We start from the raw sequence: 336 nt of genomic DNA, 5'->3' as shown, positions 1-336 counted from the left end.
GGACCTGGGAGAGACGACAAAATGTCTCTGGAGAAATCCACTTTCAACCTAGGCCTCAAAGAATTCCCATCAGGAGAGTTCCATTGAACATGAGATCACAGGAAAATCATAAAACACCGAAGGAAAAAGCTACTACTAGTAAAATCAGATGCACCAAGGCCTGAGGTACCAGATAGATCACACATATGAAAGAAGTGTATTTCATAGGTTTAAGAAAAGAATAGCATCAAGGTAAAATCTATTGCATTTCTACTTACTAGCCATGAATAGTTTCAAAATACAATTTTTAAACCACCAATTGCAATAGCATAAAAACATAAAATACTTAGGAAGAAA

This window comes from Propithecus coquereli, unplaced genomic scaffold (genome assembly GCF_000956105.1).
Source record: "Propithecus coquereli isolate 6110/MARCELLA unplaced genomic scaffold, Pcoq_1.0 Scaffold922, whole genome shotgun sequence".
NCBI lineage: Eukaryota > Metazoa > Chordata > Mammalia > Primates > Indriidae > Propithecus > Propithecus coquereli.
This window is presented reverse-complemented; position numbering follows the sequence as displayed.